The 22781-nt window shown below is 29.9% G+C and overlaps 1 protein-coding gene across 2 annotated transcripts in view; it reads right to left on the bottom strand.

The window, feature by feature from the left end:
- Window positions 1–21863, bottom strand: part of ci (transcriptional activator cubitus interruptus) — a 98075-nt gene extending 76212 nt beyond the window's left edge. The window contains exon 1 of one of the 2 annotated variants that reach the window (XM_043045727.3): window positions 21657–21863. The gene's annotated coding sequence lies outside the window, so the exon portion shown is untranslated. The remainder of the gene's footprint in view (window positions 1–21656) is intronic. The other variant, XM_016051048.5, reaches the window with a different exon arrangement.
- Window positions 21864–22781: the final 918 nt, after the last annotated feature.

The raw sequence follows: 22781 nt of genomic DNA on the forward strand, positions 1-22781 counted from the left end.
ACAATGTAATATTTGATTTTGAATGGTGATAATTTTGTAAATAAATTGCACTTTGTTTAACATTTAATTGTTTTTTTCTACGAATTATCCATTGTATGTCAATCTCAGTACTTACGTTTTGGTCATTTTCTGAATTTCTGCCACAAATGTGGCAGAAAGGGTTTCTGTCATGCCAGTTTTAACCGGTTTCTACCAGTGGTTTTAACCACCTCGGCAGAAACTTGCCAACCTTGTGAGTAAGAATGATTTTAAATTGATTAATGAGAGTTTGTATTTGATCTGAGACATACATTTAATGTTAATTTTTCACAAGAAAATACATTTTTTCTTCTTTTTCATATCTGAAAAGTGCTTTAAAAAAAAAAATACTAAGAAGGCGGCTTTCGGGGTAATAAAAAAAAAGGGTAAAGAAATAAAAAAAAAGCAGAAAACAGTATGGAGATATGCTTAAATGAACAACAATAAACTTGTTATTGGAACGATTTCTATGACAATGTGCGGAGAGGTTTTTACAATGACAAACTACTTTGTATATCTTAGTTTAGTTATGTCTAGAAAACTAAAATTGATCATACGGTGAGTTCTCAAATAATAGACAAGGCTCAATTAGACATGGAAAAGTTTTCGCAGAATCTATAGTATTTGTTTTTCTTACTTACAGTAAGAGATCCATGTTAAAACACACGGTCAACTTCGCGGAACAAGGGGTATTTTTTCTTTTTCTTTCTGAAAATGATTAGCAAGCAACCATTATTTAGTGAAGACGGAGTTTTGACTTGAGGTACTCGCTTTATTACAGGTTTTATAGCAGCGCAGAATAAGGTAAAATACATTTCCCACTGAAAAAAAAAACAACAATAAAACCCATTTTTAAATAACTGAAAATTTTAGTTAGCTTGTAAAATCAACAAAAAGAACATCGTACCAACAAGGCCAGTTTAATTTTGAAAATGCAAATTGAAGTAGTTTTATTGTATTATGTCATGTTTTGAAGATATCTGGTAAGCATTTTGCAGTGAATTTCGTTTTGAGTCACGCAAAAGTGTAATAGTTGGTTTTAAATTTACTTAACACAGACATTAGCAAACTTGCTTCGGAACATTGAAATGCCATACTCAACCTAAATCTGATTGTCCTTCGAATCTTTATGGATAAATCAAAAACGCTTTAAATTACACCAATTAAAATCTATAAAACATAATATATAATTAAGAAGAAAAAAAAACTTTCTTTTAAACATAACATTATTTAATATTAGGAAGCATTTACTTACCAAAAAAAAAAAAAAAAAAAAAATCATGGGAATAGTAGTTTAATCTGTCGTTAAGTTACAAGGAATTGTATTAAGCAAAAATTATCATGAATCGTTTTTATTGACAATATTTATTGCTTTTAATACTAAGAAATAGCTACAATGAATTATGAACATTTTATAATAATTCTGCCATTATGAATTATGAACAGTTAATAATAATTCTGCTATTATGAATTATGAACGGTTAATAATAATTCTGCTATTATGAATTATGAACAGTTAATAATAATTCTACCATTATGAATTATGAACATTTAATAATAATTCTGCTATTATGAATTATGAACATTTTATAATAATTCTGCTATTATGAATTATGAACAGTTAATAATAATTCTGCTATTATGAATTATGAACAGTTAATAATAATTCTGCTATTATGAATTATGAACAGTTAATAATAATTCTGCTATTATGATTTATGAACAGTTAATAATAATTCTGCTATTATGAACAGTTAATAATAATTCTGCTATTATGAACAGTTAATAATAATTCTGCCATTATGAATTATGAACAGTTAATAATAATTCTGGCATTATGAATTATGAACAGTTAATAATAATTCTGCCATTATGAATTATGAACGGTTAATAATAATTCTGCCATTATGAATTATGAACAGTTAATAATAATTCTGCCATTATGAATTATGAACATTTAATAATAATTCTGCTATTATGATTTATGAACAGTTAATAATAATTCTGCTATTATGAACAGTTAATAATAATTCTGCTATTATGAACAGTTAATAATAATTCTGCCATTATGAATTATGAACAGTTAATAATAATTCTGGCATTATGAATTATGAACAGTTAATAATAATTCTGCCATTATGAATTATGAACGGTTAATAATAATTCTGCCATTATGAATTATGAACAGTTAATAATAATTCTGCCATTATGAATTATGAACAGTTAATAATAATTTTGCCATTATGAATTATGAACAGTTTATAATAATTCTGCCATTATGAATTATGAACATTCAACTGTTATTCTCAGGGACCGATCAAGAAAAATTCAGGTCCACAAAATTTTCCGGGCTCCTAACAAATACATTTTGAAATTAAATTTCTGAAGAGTAATCCTAACAATAAAAATATAATCTATTGAACTGCATGATTCAAGGGAAACATTCTAAAAAATTTTGAAAGCAGACAGTTGAAGATTATTTTTCTAAGATAAAGTTTACGCATCTAAATATTAAAGCAAAATATAAAACTACAAAAACAATGTTGTATGAAAATAAAATTAGTTTGGTGACCACAAACAATTGAAATCAGTGGTTTTTGCTAAAAGTCACTGATTAACTGAATTATTTTAATGATTGTAGCCCTCCATCTACAGCTTTACATATTTGTTAAGAATAAGCTTTTAGTTCTTGCTGACACTTAACAATTATAAGAGACTTTGCGAATATGCATTCTCATTGCATTTGCTTAAGCCGTTGGAGAAAAAATTGCACCAATTAAAATACAGCTGTACTTTCGAACTTGATTAGTGCAATGTTTACACGAGTTTGATTTATCACAATATAAAGAAAATTTGAAATAAAAAAATGCCTTTTTTGAGAAAAATTGTATCTTTCAGTATTTTAAAAAAAAAAGTAATATTGCGGACTTCTTCCTAATTTTTGAGGCCCCCAGAAAATGTGGGAACAGAGTCCAAAAATGAGAACATTGCATTGTCGCTAAAAAAGGGGCGATTTGAGCTTGGAAAAAGAGTTTTTATATATTTTTGAACAATATATTTAAATATCAATCTTAGTAACATGGGACTGATCAATTCCTTAAGCAACTAAAGACGCATCATCATGGTTCCTAAGATAACAAGATTAATATTATTACTTTCCTTGTGGGCAAAGTTTTAACGGATACTTTCAAACAAATATATACAACTAATAATAATCTTTCCGCTAATGTTGATAACATGCACATTTTGACATTGCGAATTTTATTGTTCTTCTCCTCAAGTCTGAAACAGCGAGGGGTTTGACAAAACACATTATTCTTTCGAAATAATAAATTAAAACATTAAATGCTGAAGAAGCCAAACAACTCAATTCCAAATGTATTTGGACATCATCTCAACCACATATACAACATTTCCTTTTTTTTTCTATTAGTTGTGTAATAGTAAGTGAACACACACAACAAGACGGTCATCAATCAGAGTTTCCTCAGAGCGTTTCGCTTCCTTCTCAACGAAAATAAACGTTATCACATTGAAATCCCCGTTCATCTAAATCAAGTGTTTTTACAAGCAACGCTTTTCCGTTCACACTTGGCTAAATGGTCCCTAACACAAACTACATTTAAAGGGTAACGTCTCTGGATCAGGTACTGTTTAATCACATAATGACGATACTATTTCTTTTTTTCTTCTGTGAATTGAAAAGCCACATTTATTTATTTATTTTTCCTCTTAAGCATAGTATGGATGAAGAAAGCTTCAATCAAAGATCAAGGCAAACATCAAGAGTACCGGGGCGAGAACGGAGAATTTTCCTAGAGTGGAACGGCTGTTTTATAAGTAAATTTATAGTAAATAAATAATGTCTATTATTAGAGCCGCGATGGCTCAGGGGATAGAGCGTTTGCCTTCCAGTGAGGCGAGTGTTTCCGAGTGTTGCGAACCGGGTTCGAATCCCAGTTAAAATATCCTCAGTGGTAGACGGATCATGGGTTAGAGTTCCCTTGCCGTCAGGTTAACCGTGGGAGGTTCTCGTGGTCTTCCTCTCCAAGTAACGCAAATGCGGGTTAGCTCTATCAAAAAGTCCTCTAAGGCAAATTTCTCCCAATACTCGATCCAGGAGTTCCCTTGTCTTCTGGATTGGGTTCAAAATTACAAGGCTACGGAGTTGAACATTAGTAGTCATAAACCCATAAAATTGGGTCTGCTGTTCAACGACGGTTATAAAATAAAAATAAAATATCTATTATTAGTGTTATTTAAGGATGTTTTGTGAGGGCTCAACCATCGCATAAAATAGCGATTTTTAGAGAATAACACTCTATATTTATAAAAAACTAAACTCAGTGGCGCCACAGACCTTAGAGGGCCAAGGCCTACTGTGCAAATTTCAGTTTTCTTGACCTTCGGGCTCTGAGGTGCTAGAGCAGATGTTCCGGTTGAGTGGTTAGCCCAAAGCGGAACCCCCAGTGTTTAGCTCCCAAGCATGCTTGGTACTCATTTTATCCACACACTGAAGGGATGAAAGGCTGAGTCAACCTTGCCCGACCCAAGGATCGAACCAGGGACCTGTGGCACAACAGCGTGAAGAGCTACTGCTCAGCCACCGGGCACCCTATCTTTAACGCTTTTGTGAGGGTCAGCCACCGGGCACTCTATCTTTATAACTGTTGTGATTTTTTAACAGTTATTAGTTTGATAAAGTTTTACCAATCATTAGCCAGCGTCCCGAAAGCTAATTAGTAAAATGGTGGAAAGTATCAATACCAAGAAAAGTGTTACTCAGTGAAAAGCTTTTGTGATGTAGTTCTTAAATATTTGAAAAGTTATTCCATAGCAATTCCACCTGGGCTCATAAAATTTTGTAAAAATTCAGAATTATTCATAGAGTTTAATAATTTTCATCAAGGACAGAAAATCTTCCTGATTGGGTACTCGAAACTGGAGAAGAAGTGTAGGAATTATGCTAAACCACGGGATTTAAATCAGATTTAATTGGATAACTGTAAATATTGGATAACCAAATTGGATTCTGAATTGATAAATGACACGATTTACCTACGATGACGTCACTAGCAGGTATCCAGTTGGATTATTAGAGATTTATGAATCCAATTTATTTTTTAGAGATATCATAGTTTAAGTAATGACACTGTTATAGTGGTTCAGATCGTAAACACAAATTAAGTTATTTAAATATAAGACAAATAGTATCCATATTATATGTGACTATCATATTCGCTTTCAGCTGTCAGGAAACGAATGATAATTGTATTGCCCTTCACCAAAAATGCGCCATTTAAATCTTTAGTAAAATAGTAGTCAGCAATTGGTAAAATTTTTATTAACGATCAATTCTTTTGGCGATAAAATAACGGTGCATTCTATTTGTAACGATCAGGAAAAAAATCAAACTAGTGACGCCATCGATTACAGAGATCAACTCAAAAGTTGTTTTCTCTAGCTAGTGGGAAAGTGGTCAAAATGGACAGAAGATAAATTCTCTTTTTTGACAATTTTATAATGAATTCCCTTTATAGTAGTCAGAAAATGAACCATATATCAGACAAAGAGGCGCGATGGAAATTTCATCCGTCTAGATCTTTGGAAAATTATCAAAATTTTGATTGAAGATAAATTCTGCTAGTAGTGGTCAAGAGATGATTCAACCTTGTATTTTTTATTTTTCCTTTTTTGACATATCGATACAATGGGATGAATAGGCTCGATGCAAAATTATTCGAATAATTTCAGAAGGGACTATTAACGGACTCAAATTTCTTCTAAAATGATATTTCTATTTCTTTTCTACTAATAATGTTTTTATTTTCACTCATTTTTATAAAAGGTATAGTGTGGTTGAAGGATTTTCTTTCATCAAAAGTTTGTTAAGAACAGAAAAAAACATCGAAAAAGAGAAAAATCAAAAATTTAATCTAAAATCGAAGATGGTGAGCTAATCTTTTCCAAGCCACCATCGAGCACAGCTTAGAAAATGAATTCACCCAGCTCATTTCTTTCATCATAACTTCAATCTAAAATTTACGGCATATAAAAAATGAATATCCGGTTTCTAGATTAAATCTAAAGCTTTAAAAAAAAAATAATTATAATAATAATCTAATTCAGTTAAGGAAAAAAAAGTGGTAGAAAACCAAACAGAAGTCAATCTCAAAATCCAGATCAATAGGAGGCGTTTTATTCAGACAAATAAATGCCAAATTCAATCACAGAATAAACATCGCCTGTCATAAAAAAAGATGTCTTCTCATAGCAAAATTAATAAAGAAAGAAAAAAAATTCAGTGGCGATTTCATTAGTTGCGCAAGGCTGACACAAGTTCATTCCTACAACAAGAAATAGCATCATATTTACGCGCTTCTAATTCATAAATCCAGGATGAAACGTTCGCTTGTTTTTCTTCAGAGGGGAAGAAAAAAAAAATGGCTACGCTTCATCGCCTTTTCCATATTCTTCCAAAATGGTATTACAAATTCTATTTCCGCTCTTTTGTAGTGTTTATTCTGACACGCATGACATGATGTCTTTTTTTCTTCTTTTTCTTAAATTTCATTTTACTTTTGGAAGAGGTGTAATTTAATTTTCAATCTAAATAAGCTTATTCCGTATTTTTTTTCCCCTTCTTGCTCATAAATATTAACTTGAAGTGAAGACCGAATCAATACTTCAAAAAAAAAAAAAAAAAAAAGACCAAAGCCAATGTCCAACAAACAATATCATAATGTAAGAAAATAATCATATTTACATGCTAATAAGATAAATTAAATATTACTATAAGAAATAATTTCAAATTTGCAAATAATAATAAAAAAACAGCTGATAATAATAAAAAAATAATCAGTTTTTTCGAAACATAACCAGGACGTGGTAATGGTAAACCGAAGAAAAATTATATATGAAGATATTTTAAAACTTTCGAATTAGTCTTCAATAGCTAAAAATTATATTTGAACATTATGCAAGTTATTATGCGATTTTAGCTTGTATAATTGGGTACTTGTACCTCAAGATGAAGATCACTGATACCCATACATGTCACTTATGACGTCAGTGCCAGGTGATAGTTTATAAGCGAAATGGCGTGTTGAAGTTGAGCTATATTTCTCCACACAAGTTAGAATGTTAAATAGTGTGAAGTTAATTAAATTCAGTGCCTTTTTGTATATCAAATTTCTTGAATTAGAATACTTTCTCGTCTCCGTAACCGTGATATATTTTTGTGTTGTGTACCTGGCAACTGTCATGCATAATTAATTTGTTCATGTTTTACGTGGCTTCGTGCCGGTTTTTGTGATAAGTAAGAAATATATAGTAAAAAAATTGAATGAAAGAATATAGAATGTGTCACTTAAGAAAATTGATATTTGACGGGCTTAGTTTACTCGAAATAGAATGAAAAGAGCAGTTGCTAACGTAAACAAATGCCACGTCTCCACAACCAATCAGGATCGAGACACACACGCTACGCCACTTGCAGGTATCCCATTGTCTGTGCATGAAAATTATGAACCTTGCTTCACATGCGAACTCCTAAAAATAGGTAGAATTCTGAGCATTACTAGAGTTACTATAATCAAATTACATTGTCCCACTACTACGTTATATTATTATTACGTTTTCGTTACTACTATTTTCACTACTATTACTATGTTAAGTTCGCAACCCCACTGTTTCGGACAATTTTGAAGCCATTCTCATAACTATATAACTAAAAGTTTGTATATTAAAAATGTATATTACCATAAATATTAATTACAAAAGTAAAAATTAACAAATAATCACACGATTTGACTGCATAGCATAAATAACAACCAGCTTCATTGTAATTTTAGTACCATTTATTCTTTTATGAGCTTGCCGTTATATGAAGGGAAAAAAAACGCTTTTTAGTGAATAATATGCTATTTATAAAGCTGCTGTATGTTTGTATACTATCAATTGTGACTGTTAGATCAATTTTCGCCTATCTTTAGCCTGTGCCTTCTATACTAATTATGAAAATAGCAAAAAAAAAAATGTCAATATGAAGAAGACAAAAAAAAAAAAAAAAAAAAAAAAAAAGAAGAAGACAAATTTTTGAGATTTAATCTGTTTTAGATCTTGTGAAAAAGCTCTTTGAGTTCTAATTAGTTAATCTTTAAATATATAAACGCTGCGTTATTTGGTTAAATAAAAATTTGATTTTAATGACTTTCATTTAGGTTTAAAAATCTCGCCAAAATTGGCGAATTTTAAAAGAGGTTAATAACTTACAAAATATTTTAGCTATTTGTCCGCTTAAAAGCCCAGACCGAGCTTAGTATGAAGGCCAGTATAGCTTTGTTTTGAGTATAAGACTTCAATGTGTATATATATTTTATTCTGTTTGGCAAAAAAGCTTCGAAAAACACTATTAATCAACAGAAACAATTTAATGGTCGTTTCTTTCCAGAACCGACTATTTTATCGTAAGGATAAATTATTTTTTATTTAATATGCATCATGCATTAAAGGGAATATTGACAAAGCGTGGCTAATATAAAATTTGGATGACAACAGTGGGGGATTTATTATTCAACATATTAATATGCAATGAGGAACAAAAATTATGTACAGCCTAATTATTGATCGAAGAAATCAGCATCATTTTTCTTAATTAGATAGAGCAAGATTTATCGTCATGACTAGGAAATATATTAATTTATCGCTTTACGCTTTAGCCTTGAGATGAATTGACAGACAAAATGCAAGATCTCATCATAATTAATAAATCAACAAGTGATTAAAAGTTCAAATTTCGGTTTTTAAAATATTATCTTCTGATAGGTATAAAATTAAAATTAATTACTTTTCTGCTTACATTAGAATGATTTTGAAAAAGTAATATTCTAATGGGTAAACTAGGAATAAGCGTATTATAAAATCATCTATGATGATACCAGAACTCTGCAGAATACGTATGGTGTTTTATAGAATGAGTCGGCATTTTTAAATTAGTGCAAAATATGATAATCATCATACTATACATTCTATAGGTATTCTATGGAATTAAATAATTTTTTTGGTAAAGTATGAAGATAGGGTCAGGATATGTGTATTTTTAAAAATACGTTTAAGCTATTAATCACACTGTAAAGAGACACAGGCAGTTAAAACACACAAAATTAATATTGGTTAAAAAAAAAAAACATCAATAGTAAAAATCTGAAAAACAGAAAATAAATTTCACAATAAACCTGGCTGTATTACATATTTATCAACATACTAAACATATTACAACTACATATTACATCTACAAATTAAACTCATGAGTTTAAATGTTTCGCAACATTTTAAATTTCTAAACTAAAAACTGCTCATCTTTAATCACGTTACAACTTAAAAAAAAGTGAAAAACTTTTTATTACACATACTACGTAAATAAATAGGAACGAAAAAAATCTATAAAGAAATGCTAAATAACTTTGTGGGTAAGTGTACATTATTTACAAAAATACATAAAAGCCCCATACGTATAAGCATAATTTCATTAAAATAAATAAATAAAAAGCTAGAAACTCCAATTTTTCCAAGTTTTATACTTTTTTTTTTTAATTTTCTTTAAATTTTTAAACTGTTTTTTAAGTGCCTAATTTTTTCCAAGTTCTTTAAATTTTCCTTGGAGTATATGGGCCCTGTTCAAAATCGGAGTTGAAAATCAGGACGTGCTTAATTAAGTACAAAACAAGCAACATTCAGGTTAAAAATTTTAAAATATCTACAGATTTTAGCTTCTTTTAATTTTATTTTATATTTCTCAATTATTATTAAATATCTTGCCGAGATTAACTGAATCGAGCTAAGCTTTAATTATGCGTAAAAAAAAAAGCCAGTTTTTCTTTTAAAACATCTCATAAGGATTCCTTCTCTAAGTATTCTAAAACATCTCTAAGTATCCTTCTAAATGAAATAAGGGGCATATTAATTACGATTATTAATCGTTTTTGAAGATGTTAAAAATAATTTTTATTTTCACTTGCTACAAGATTACTAAAAATCTTATATCCACCGATATAAAAAAAAAAAAAAAAAAAAACTTTACAAAAAAATATTTTTCTAATTTTATTTTAACGAAATAAAATATCTTTAGATGTGCCTTTAAGAAATATTTAATTTGGTAGAAATAATCAATTAACGGATCCTTTTCACAATTTTTTATGGTTAAAACGGAATATAATAATGGCAAAAATACTTTCCGGTAAAAAAAGATCCCTCACAGATTATTTTATCGTCAAAACAAGATCTTATTTTTATTATTTCATTTATTTAATTCTCAGAGAAAAGATTTCTCTGGCAGAAAAATAAAATGATGTTGTGATTTCTCTTTGATTTTACTTGCAACTAGATGGAAACAACATTGTGATTGTGCTTTATACCATACTGCAGTTAAATAAACGCTTAAATGTAAGAAATATAAGAGTTAGTTAAACTTTATGTATGGTCAAACCTTCCAAGCTTACCCTACTTTACGCTACATAAGATTGATTTTACATGAGATTTTCGATTTTAAACAGGGTGCGTAGCCAAATTATGCAACAAAAAATAAGCACTTTTCAAGCACTCAAAAAATATTTTTAAAGCACTTTAAACAAATATCATAATTAGGCAGGGTTGGAAAGTTTTTGACAATTGACGGTTTTATCTTGTTTTAACAGTCATGTCAAAAAAAAAAACCTTTTGGCATTGTTTTTGACAATTGTCAAAAGTCATGAAATTTTGAACCATGTAAAGTGAATGGCGTTTTCATACGCTACGGACTAACAATGAGCCGAAATAGATTGGGGTTGAATTAATTGTGAAAATGTTGAATAGAACAATGTGAACTGTGTCTTTTTGCATAATTCGAAGCGAAAATTAACATAGTAAAGGAAAAATCTCATTTTGAAAAAGGGAAAATTAAGCACTTTTTAAAAACACCCAATGAAAAAAAGCACCTTTAAAGACTTTAAAAAACGAAAATAAGCACCTTTAAGCACTTTTAAAAAAAGCTACGCACCCTGTTAAAATATTTTTAGTACATCATTAAGAGGACGCCATACACCGGGAGGAACTTTTCGTCCCAAATTCTCTTCCACCTTCATAATTAATTTAAAATTTAGAAGTATAGAAAAAGTGTGACCTAGTTTCAAATACTGAAAAGAAATTTTTAAAATATCGAAATTAAAATAATTTATGAGATGATTACGCAATGGAGAAGTTCTCCTCCATTTTTTTATTTTTGATGTTTAGCTTTGTTCTTAAATAAAATTTTTTGAAATTTTCGTTTGCTGTAAGATATTTCGCATAAGAAGGAATACCACCACTAAACTGTTCCCGTACCCATGGGGGTACGCTTACCACACTTTGGGAAACACTGTTATGAAGTATAAAGGAAAGTATAAATCGTTATGAAAGGTATTGAAAAGGTACACTAAAAATGTTATTAAAGGGGTCAAACCAAATAACTTACACATTCTTTCAATTAATTTTTAAAAAACTCTTTTAAAAAATTAATTGAAAGATCTGTAGTTTGTAAGCGATTGTTCGGGAAACTGGAATCAATCTAGGTTGGTATTCGATGGGGAGATAAATCGAGTTTTTCTAGTCCATGTTTGATCCAATGAAAATCGGCTTACAAATGTAAAAAAACTCATAAAACAATGCAACAAAAATTTTATCTTGAAATACTGATCTAATATTCCGAGAATAGATTTTATCCGTGCCGTGAACAGTGATAGGATTAGACTTATTCAGTAATAAGAATACTTGAAAATGATGCCTAGGTTTGATTTAAATATTTTAATCACCCTGACTTTTCCAGGTTTTATATATAAGAAATTTCGTAGATTTAATACTCAAAGAAAATTTGAAACTTTTTATACTATAATATGAGACTACACATTTAAAATATTGATTTCATTAAATTTAAGTAAAATCGCTAATTTTTATAGTGGGAAAGATCGTTTATATAAAATTATGGAAAAGGTAAAAAATAAGATTTTTTTATTTTATTTTCGCATTGAACAGTTGTTCCCAGGGGCAAATCAAGGTTTATTTATTTTTTTAATCAAAATTCCGTTTCTCTCTTTTTTTTTTTTTTTTAAGTAGGATTTTTTGTGATATTTGTGAATATAAGATCTTGATTTTAAGAGGAAAAAAACACAAAAATTATGTCTTCTTCATGAAACCTTAATTTCAAAAAAATAGTTCCGTAAAGGATCCGTTTTCGCGGTAAAATATTCAGTGAAAGGCTCGTTTCTATTATGAAGGGTTAGCTTTTACAATAAAATATTTTGTGAAGAGTCAGTTTTTATGATTAACTATTATGTAAAGGATAAAAAAAAAAAATTGTGAAATGATCATTGGGTTCCTAAAAGAATTTTTTTTGGGGGGTGGGGGGGGATTTTATATTCTGATAATCATTCGATTGAAAATATAATAATGAAAAAGCTTTTTAAGATCTAACTTAACAATATCCAGATATAATCTTGTATTAATTAAATCTACACCTTCTAGAATTCTTAAAAAATTTTCTAACTGTAAAAACACATTAACTTATAAATTAACTAATGAAATTAACTAATAATTATAACTTGATAATTCATTTTATGCTAAAAATTACAGATATATCATTCAAATTATTTATTTTATGCTTAATATTTCTTACACAGACGCTAACAGGGTTACGCCTTTAAAAATACAACACGCTAAATTAATGTTTAACTAGATCATTTATTTCCATTCAAGAAGTTATTTTCATCATTTTATGATATAACAAAAATTAATAATTATCAAATAAACTTTAAATATATATACATATACATTTTTATCTACATATACATTAAAAATATATTAGAATAATGCACAAAAAGATGGAATCGGATGACAAAAAAAAATAAGAATTTTTTCCTGAAATTCCAAATTCCCCTGACTTTTCCAGTCCTGAAAAATTTTCCTCATTTTTCCAGGTTTGTAAAAACCATGGTTTAACAATTTTAAGATTGTGTTAAACGCACTGGGAGAAAGAAAAAAAAAACGTGAAGAGTAACAACAGACGAATGGGATAATTACTTAATAATTGTCACATTAACTCATTGAATTAAAGATGAAAAATCTACTAACTTAATCGACTTATATCAACAATTTAAATTTAGGCAAATCGACTTGTGAAACAGTGCAGTCCTGAAAAATTTTCCTCATTTTTCCAGGTTTGTAAAAACCATGGTTTAACAATTTTAAGATTGTGTTAAACGCACTGGGAGAAAGAAAAAAAAAACGTGAAGAGTAACAACAGACGAATGGGATAATTACTTAATAATTGTCACTTTAACTCATTGAATTAAAGATGAAAAATCTACTAACTTAATCGACTTATATCAACAATTTAAATTTAGGCAAATCGACTTGTGAAACAGTGCTCGCAGATTTTTCTTTTTTTTTTTTTTTAACGTAAAATAAAAGCTAACAACAATTATATATTTATCCAATTTAACTGTAAAAGTTTTAAAATAAACTCATAAAAATGTTTTAAATTAGTTGTAAAATAATCTCACACAAATTGTTTTAAATTTAATTTCGTCAATTTCCCTTCTTTAATGCTAATTCGGAGAGTTGAAAATTACTATTTACGAGAGGCTTCGTATCTCGGTAACTATCTATTTTTGGACTTAGTGCCAATGAGAACTTTTGATCAGAATATTTTTAAACTACAACAAGTGCAAAATGAGCACTTTTGGTCAGAATATTTTTTAACTACAACTAGTGCAAAATGAGATCTTTTGATCAGAATATTTTTAAACTACAACTAGTGCAAAATGAGAACTTTTGATCAGAATATTTTTAAATTACAACACACTAAATTTTCAGCCAATTGTGCAGTGAATTAGTGCGAGGTCCTTTCTAATAATGTATATAAATATCAAATCTGAAAAGCAGTTGATGCGAACGAATCTTGGTAATAGTCTCATGCATATTTCAACTTCTACAAAATTTTCGGAACCTGTTACATTTATCAGACACAACTAATCAAATCAATACTAATCGAATACTAATCGAATTAAATTTCAAATAAAAAAATAGATTTAAAAAAAAATTAAGCAGAATTTAGCTATGGCTATTTGACTCTTATTACTTGACCTTGTTTATTGCCATAACTGTTAACCGCGAGTGGTCGATCGTTTGATAAGATCATATTTGATAAGTGAATGAACATGAAGGATGATGGATTTGATGGGAATGACAGCGTCTTGTTCTGAACCTTGGAATGATTTCAGCAAAAAGACAAGATTATTACACTTCCTGCACGCAGTTCCTTAACACGAGATGGCAGATTAGTGTAGTTATCATTAAAAATGTTAGTATTTCTACGAATTAAAGCTCAGACGATAGGTGATTAAGAATAAATTTAAAAAAATTAGGCTTCATTCGTATTCCACCTGAGAATATTTTATGTCAATATGATGAATTTGCGCCGTATAATTATTTTGTTGCCGTATCTCTTTAGGAGTTATAAACTAATTTGAAAATCGTAATCTTCGGAGATGCTATCTATTTATTCTCAGTAAACTATTAGGCGTATTTTTTTCACAATTTAGCTGGAGGCAGTTGGATTCTAAAGTTTATAATTCATTAGTAAAAAAAAAAATATAAAAAATTTTTTTCTTTTTTTATTGTATTGCTATAGTAACCTACTAATGACGACTAATTAATCAATTGCTTACTAATTTCGATAACTCGTATTCGCTGTTTTGAATCGATTCAGTTTATTCATACTGTTACGATTCAAAACACATCAGAATTTAACCCCATTTCTTTTAGCACATTACTCACTGTATGTTATAAATGTGCGTACTGTACTTACGTTCAGTTTTCTTAGTTTGTTTTTCTCTTGTTTTAGTGCTGTTGAGTAACATAACACAGCTTACATATTTCGCTGAAAGTTTACTCGATTCACTGAATTAAAACTAAATTTGAGTTGAGTCGGTTTATTTAGACTGATGACTCCATTAGTAACACTAAGCCATACTTGAGTTCTGTACTGTCTGCACTTTTGTTCAGTTTTATTATTTCTTCCACGTCTGACTGTTGTCTAAACACAATGCTAACAGTATGCTATTAATCTGCGTGGTACACTTTTATTTTGTTTTTCTAACATTTTACCGTTGTTAAGTAGAATCATAACACATCCTACAAATTTTGATAATGTTTACTCGAATTCACCGATTTAAACTAGATTTGAGTCGATTTAGTTTATTCAAAATACATTTAAATAGTTGACTCGGGTCCAATTCGAAATATCTAAGAATTTAATCTCACCTCTTTGCCTTAAACATTGCTTACTGTGTAATATTAATATAGAATTTTAAATATATCACAATATTTCAACTCCTTTCATGGTGATCCTGTTTTTAAATGCGTTCAACGAATATATGCGTGTAATTCAAACGGTGGGAAAATTCCCGTACCAAATTGGAAAAACTTGATAGCGCAGCTAGTTAACTTTAATTATAAGAAAAATAAAGTGTGATTCAAACAAGGGTGGAAATGCCCGCATCAAATTGGAAAAACTTGATAGCACTGCTAGTTAACTTTAATTATTAAAAAAATAAAGAAGAATTTAAAATTGTTATAATAATGAATCGTATCTTTTTAATAAGTCATATCTTCGCTTAGGCTAATTCTGTAGTTTTAGAAAATAATTTTCGTTTTAATAGGTTTAAGACAGAGTCTTAAAATATTTACGGCAGTTATTCACAAATACGTAGGTATCAAAAACTATAAGAAAAAAAGATTTCATAATCAAAATAAAAACAATTTACTTCTGAAATATTCATTCAAAACTGTTATTTGAAAAATTAAAAATAATTGCTCAATCTTCATCATATTTAAATAAAATTTGCAGTAGAAACTAATCTTCAACCTAATAAAACATCGGATTTATATTAATAAAAAATCCAGAATACACAGTTCTTAACGAATCAGCAAGCTTTCTTAAATTCCACCACATTCCACTTAATAAAAAACAGAAGAAAAAATAAATAAGTTGATATCACTTAAAAAACACTATTCAAATAACTTTATGTCTAGTGTATCAAATCAAATATGAGCGAGTAAAATCTAAAAATGTTTTTATCATTTGTTCTCACGTCCTGCACAGGGTATAGAATAGCCCAATTATATTATTATGTGAATCATGACAGCAGAAATGAATGTTCCACGCAGTTATTCATTAATTAAGATAAAATACATTTTGATGAATCATAAGTGTGGACAAAGCTTTCACAACTCCAACTGCGGAATGGACGAAATTAGATCACATGCTTACAGTGGCGTAGCGAGCTTAACTCGCGCCCGGGGTACAATACCCTTTTAGCGCCCCCCCCCCCTCCCATTCGAAAACCATATAATATTATATGTAAATATACTCGCAAATAAATAAATAAACAAAGTAAAATAAATAAAGTTATAGACTCAAGCTAGGCTTTAAATTTGAGACAAAAAATGTAGTTGAGAGAACAAGACTAGATTTTGAAATGTATATGATCATCTAGAATTAGTTCAAAAGATATCTATTACAGTAGGGAACCGATTATCCGGAACGATCGGGACCTTCGCTATTCCGGATAACTGATTTTTCCGGTTTTCTGAATCGCTACAAAAAGCCGTTTTTTTTTATTGTTAAACACAACTAAAAAAAATTTTTTTTTGGAAATAATCTTAAAAAGAAGAAAAAACGATGGAGCAATACACTAATGATTATTTCCAAAATGATGGTAAGGTAAACATCTTTCAAAAAAGAACGACAAATCCTAAAATTTTATAAGGAAAAAAATTTTTTTGTTTTTATAATGGTGGGAAAATTTATCGAATTTCGTTCCGGTTTTTTGGTTTTCCGGTTTTCTGATTTCCGGATAACGGGTTCTGTACGTATTTATTTTACATATTTATAAAGAAATATTTTAGAAACACGCAGTTTAAAACAATAAAAAATTAAATATTTATTATCTCTAAGGAGATACATATATTTAATAATCATATGATTATAATACATTAATAAAACTAATTACTATGTCTAAATTTTCCGTGTTTTTGATGAAGAAATGCTAGGTCACTTAGGCTATCTGTCAAAATTAATTTTAATTTGCTGAATGAACGTTCAAAGCTAGCAATTGGTACTGAGATAGTCAGGAGTATTTGAAATGCCGCTCTCAGATTTGGAAAAACATCTTCTTTCGAGATTGATTATAAAAGTAAGAAATTCTAATGGAGTTTTAGGTTTAATTTCTTTTCAACTGCGGAGTAACATTTTGCTGTCATATATTTTGATAAAAAGTTCTATTACATTGAAATCTGTATTATAAAATTCACCCGGATTTTTACAATTTTTTTTCAATGTCGTTATCAACATTATCCTTGTTTAATAAATTTTCAACGTCTTGTAGAAATCCAAATTTGAAATTAAAGTCACTTAATCGTTTACACATTTCTTGATGGAGACGATCAAAAGTGCTTTCCTTCCATAACGCGGGGAAATTTCACTTTCTGCTGAATGACCATCATAGCCAATTCTCCAGGCACGTATTGTTGTATCCATATCCCATTTTTCACAAAGAGACTGCTTTTTCTATTGCCTCCTTACAGAGCTCGTCTCAAATTTCAGTCGCTAATGATTCAAGATCATGGAACACTTCTCTAAAATTCATTCTAGGATCTTGTAATCTGAGCTGCACACGATCAATCCTTCTTATGATTTCGTACCAGAAATGAACTAAAGTTACAAAACTAAAGGTTAGTATATTTTACAACAGAATTGTAGCTTCACTTCTGTTGTCACTTGTAGTGGTAGTGTGCTCTGCTAATTTTTCTATTAGTTCTTTTATATTCTATAGCCCATAGATGATAACGATAACCGCTCCGGTGGCGCTCCATCGCGTTTCAGATGTGTGACCTGCCATCATGGCAGCATTATCGCAACATTGTGATCTGCAGTTTGTTAATGAAATTTCATCGTAATTTAATTTCTCGAAAATTGTATTTTCGATCGAGGCTGCATCTTTAGCATGTATTTCAATAAAACTCAAAAAGATTCTTTGATGGAAAATTTCTTATTGATAAAATCAGCATCGGCCTAGCGACTTGGGACATTTGTTCTCGATGAGAGAGATCAGGAGTTGAATCAAACAAAAGTCCATAATATTTATTTCGTTTGATATCGTTTATTAGTTGATTTCGAACTGTAGATGCCAGAAGATGATGTTGTTGTTGTAGTTCATTTACGTCGCACTAGAGCTGCACAATGGGCTATTGGCGACGGTCTGGGAAACATCCCTGAGGATGATCCGAAGACATGCCATCACAATTTTGATCCTCTGCGGAGGGGATGGCACCCCGCTTCGGTAGCCCAACGACCTGCACGCGAAGTCGAGCACTTTACGGTAGCACAGTTTAACGAGGACCAATACCGCACACCCTCGGTGCCTGCGCAGACTGACCCAAGTGGATCACCCACCCGCACACTGACCGCAGCCAGTGATGCTTGACATCGGTGATCTGCTGGGAACCGTGTCTTAACGATCAGTCCTCTGCGGGACGCCAGAAGATGAATGAATTCATTTGTGGTGACAAATATGAGAACAACAAATTTTCCTGTTAACAAATTTTTTCATACTCTATTCACTTAATAATAGAATCGTCGAATAGATGTAGTAAGTAATCTTATTTGATTTATTACTTACCAAGAATGCTTTGAACTTGAAAGGTAATAACATAGTGAAATAAACAATATAATTTATGCTGACATTAAACTTATATACAACATTTAAAAACATTTCATTTTTATTCTAAGCAGAGCGCGATGACAAGGACGTGAATTAAATATTGAAATATATTTAATATGAATTTAATATAATATGAATTAAATATTATGAATAATATTTATGAATTAACATTTATTATATTACACTGGCACTAATTTAAAATATATTTTCCAGAAATCAATTATAATAAAAAAAAAATTATCCAGAAATTTTTTGTTTTGCGGACCATTTGGCGCCCCTTTGTGAGTAGCGCCCGGGGCATGATGCCCCCCCTTGCCCACCCCTCGCTACGCCACTGCATGCTTATCTTATGTTTCTCTAACACAATATAAGAAGAAGAAAAAGCATTCATTTTATAAATATTTCATGGATACCAAACTTCGACCAGCATTTAAAACCTTCACTGGGAAATTACCAAGCCTTATTAATCATAATGGTCAAAATCATTCTAAATCAAATGGCCACAAACTTGCTGTCACATCAAACGATTATACAAAATCTCACTTTGAAACTGAATTGACAAATACGAAAGCATGAATGAATTATTTTCTCGACCTTTTAATAGTAGCATAATTTACAAAAAAAGTTATATGGAGTTGATGCGATAAGAAATAATTATGGAAGATTTATCATTAAAATGCTTCAATGGCAATTTTAAGTGACTTGAAAGTAAACAAAAAAGAAAAATAGCTCTAAACAAAGTAAAAAAATTTGTAACTAAATTGGCAAAAAAATGTTCAGAGATCATTTTAATGAAATTGTAAATACAAGGCTTAATAATTTTTCTATTAAAAATTATTAGTATCATAATATAACAAAAAATAATAGATTTCTGATATAAGGATGATAAAAAACAAAGAACGTGGTAAAAATTGCAATTAATTGAACATATTCCCTAGTGAGAAGATGTAAACATAAATAACTGTAGAAGAAAGTAGCACTGCTTGCAGTTTGGTTTACTTTAAGAGTAAATAAATAACTACTAAAACTCTGTCCACCGTTTTAAAAATGTATTTACATCAAATTATATTTGAATTACAGAGTCGACTTAATTTCATGAAAAATAATTTTATTTCATTGTGAATATTGATGCACAGTTCCCAAATGGTACGGCAGTTACGGAATATTTTTTTATAATTTGAACATTCTAGAACTACAGTAAAGTTTTGGTTTTTAAAATTTTAAAGAAAAAAAAATAACTGAAATATCCACAAAGAATAAATCATCAATAATACAAACATATGTAATATGTAAAATTTATTAGCTTTGTAGATACGTTTCAACGCGACGGCAGTATGTTTTAGTTTTAGAGAATTCTATCTTCTCCTTGAAATTACGAACAGTCGAGAAACTTTTTACCAAGTACTTTCTTACTCAACAACTCATAAGTCTACTCTTGGCAGCTATGTTTATTTAGGAAAGAAAAAAAAATCCTTTTATCTGAACTTACACAATAACATAAAATCTATACTAGGAAATGCTAATTGAAATTACGATATATATTATAAACCATACTTTTAACTGGGGCTGGAGTTGCGCATTGATCAGCGTGAACCAAGCTCTCTAAATTTTTGTTCAAAAATAAGTGAGTATTATTCTAACTACTGTCTAGATCTCGGCACCTGTAGTAAAAGGTAGCACCAACCGATCCATGGGTGAATATTTAATTAATATCTAAATTATCACTTTTAAGATACGAGTATTACATTTATATTATAAGATATGGATTAACAAGGTAGTAAAATCAATTTCACTTCTTCCTTTTATTTAGAAGAAATAAGCTATCCAAAACTTTCAATACATATTGAAATTATAATATGTATTTACATGTTATGAATTTCTTGAGTAAATCTATATGTATAATCAGAAAGAAAAAAAGTATTTTTTAGGAATGTAAATTTTTAAGGGAGGATAAAAATGAAACATTCCTCTACTAGCATTTTACGCTTTATGGATAAGTAGAAACTCTGTAGGTTTGATATATCTTCAAACTTTGCTGTACTTTTTAAGCCAAATAACGCCACTTTTGAGAGAAAGATGACAGCGAAAACACTATATTAGAGGTTAAGAGAAAAGGAAAGAAAATCTGAAGAATTTTAATTATTTTGGCGAGTATACGTTTCATATTTGTATCAATATTTATTTTTTTGTAAACATTGCGTAAAGAACATTTGCGCGGAAGTGTTTCATTTGAAAAGATTCAACCAAAAGAACGTGTAAGATTATGTTAATAATCACTCTCAAGACTTAAATTACTAAAATATGAATAAGAAACGAATCTGTCAAATGACAATTAAGAACATCATTGACAGTCAGTGCAAGAATTACAAGTTAACAACACGAAATACAATCGTAGAAAAACGATTCATTTCTACATAATAACAGAGTCTGACACATACAAATCAGCTTACAACATCTGCTTTCCTAACCACCGCCCCCCTTTAATGATGAGGCAACACGCTATGAAGCGTAAACACAACTGCCGGCATCGCAAAAATCATCAGGCTTATAAATTTAATGACATTCGCCAGAGATAATTTTGATTGAAACGTTTGTTCTCTGACACCCTTGGTCCCGCTAATGTGTTCTGAATGTTAATTAGACGGAGTAATAATTGACTCGTTAAAAATTTGTAAATATAATCAGCAGCAGACGACAAGACAAGAAAAAAAAGAATCAAAGCGTAGGATAGTGTGGCAGACGATCGCAGGAAAAGAATAGTGGATTAATTATTGGCAACTGTCCAGGTGTGAATCTTAACAATGCAGCGCGCGTCCAATAAAAAACCACGTGTTTGGGGCTTACCTGGATGTGGACGTATCCATTGAGCCAGACCGCACAAAAGTACTTGATCGAAGTCAAATAAAAGACGCTATCACTTAATAACACGCATGCGCTATCACAATTACAAAGGACACATTCAACGTACGAAGGCAGGGGATCAACTGAATGTTGAAAAAGGATTCCCAATTCCCGGCTGAAAGGTTACTCGAATGGCGAAAATGGCGCCAATTGCTTGCGCCAACAGCCAGAGGTTTGTTTTTGCAGATGCGTTCTGTGAATGGGAGTGGGGCCTCTTTTACATTTACTAAATGTCTCAATTTTCTCAATATGGATTCATGTCTGGGAGGAATTTCGTAATTCTTAATATCAAGATACCCAGTGTTAAATATTCGATTCATACGATAATCAAATTTTACCCGACTCTTCGAAAGTTTGTTTTAAAATGGAACCTAATCATCAATAAATATCCGAATTTATTTTTTAATACTCGTTTTTTATGAAATATAGGTCATTATCTAGGCCGATGAGGGAAATTCTAAGAAACGTGTTCTTTTGGTATTTCTATGGGATGCATTTTAAGGAATGTAACTATTAAATAGAATACACATTTTAAAGAAGAATACTAGATGCTTCTTAGCGTTATTAAAATGATGCATAATGTAAAATTATTCATTTGATTCCAGCTTTTAAGGAGTTTAAGATGATTTTTCCAATAATTTTTCATACAAACTTCTAACAGTCAAAACTTTTTATTTACCAAAAATTAATACGTGACTTTAGATTAATGACTAAGCAAGCATTTCTTTTTAAATTTTAAAAATTCAAGCAAAAAGTTTTTAATTAAAAAAAGGAATCTAAAGTATTTAAAAAGAATTCATATTTTTTTTAATGGAATGTATATTTTTAAAAAAGTAATCATGATTTAAAAAAAAGTAACGCTTTAAAAAGAATACTGTATATAGAGGCAATACGAGACACAGACATATTAAAAAAAAAAAGAAAAAAAAGAAATATTTTTAGAGCTAGAGCAGGGGTTTCCAACTTACATGAGGCCGAGGGCCACAATTAAAAACACAAATCAAATGGCGGGCCGCAACTTTATCAAAATTTTATGTAGGACTCTTTTACGTTTGAAGGAACATTAAA

Source organism: Parasteatoda tepidariorum, chromosome 9, assembly GCF_982258835.1.
Source record: "Parasteatoda tepidariorum strain Cologne lab strain chromosome 9, Ptep-v5.0, whole genome shotgun sequence".
Lineage (NCBI taxonomy): Eukaryota > Metazoa > Arthropoda > Arachnida > Araneae > Theridiidae > Parasteatoda > Parasteatoda tepidariorum.